Below are 307 nucleotides of genomic sequence, written 5' to 3'. Positions count from 1 at the left end.
AAATAAATAATATGTTCTTCTATTTCAAAAATCAGAATATTAAAAGATGTATAGTTGAAAGTATGCTTTTCATCCCTGTTCTCATCTGCCCTGTTCCTGTTGTGTGTACACACACATACACCCCTGAATTTACTTTGTTAATTTATTTAATTTTTGTGATTATATCTGTGGCTTCTTTAATCAAATACAAGAAGATTCAAATATAGATCAACACCTTACCTTCTTATTATGTAAAATGAATATTCTTTTTACATTTCTGAACCTTTTTTGTTAGTTAACAGTATCAAGGAGAGCTTTTTATATTAGA

The sequence above is a fragment of the Propithecus coquereli genome, unplaced genomic scaffold (genome assembly GCF_000956105.1).
Source record: "Propithecus coquereli isolate 6110/MARCELLA unplaced genomic scaffold, Pcoq_1.0 Scaffold3, whole genome shotgun sequence".
Lineage (NCBI taxonomy): Eukaryota > Metazoa > Chordata > Mammalia > Primates > Indriidae > Propithecus > Propithecus coquereli.
The sequence above is the reverse complement of the archived record's forward strand: the minus strand, read 5'-3'. Positions refer to the sequence as shown.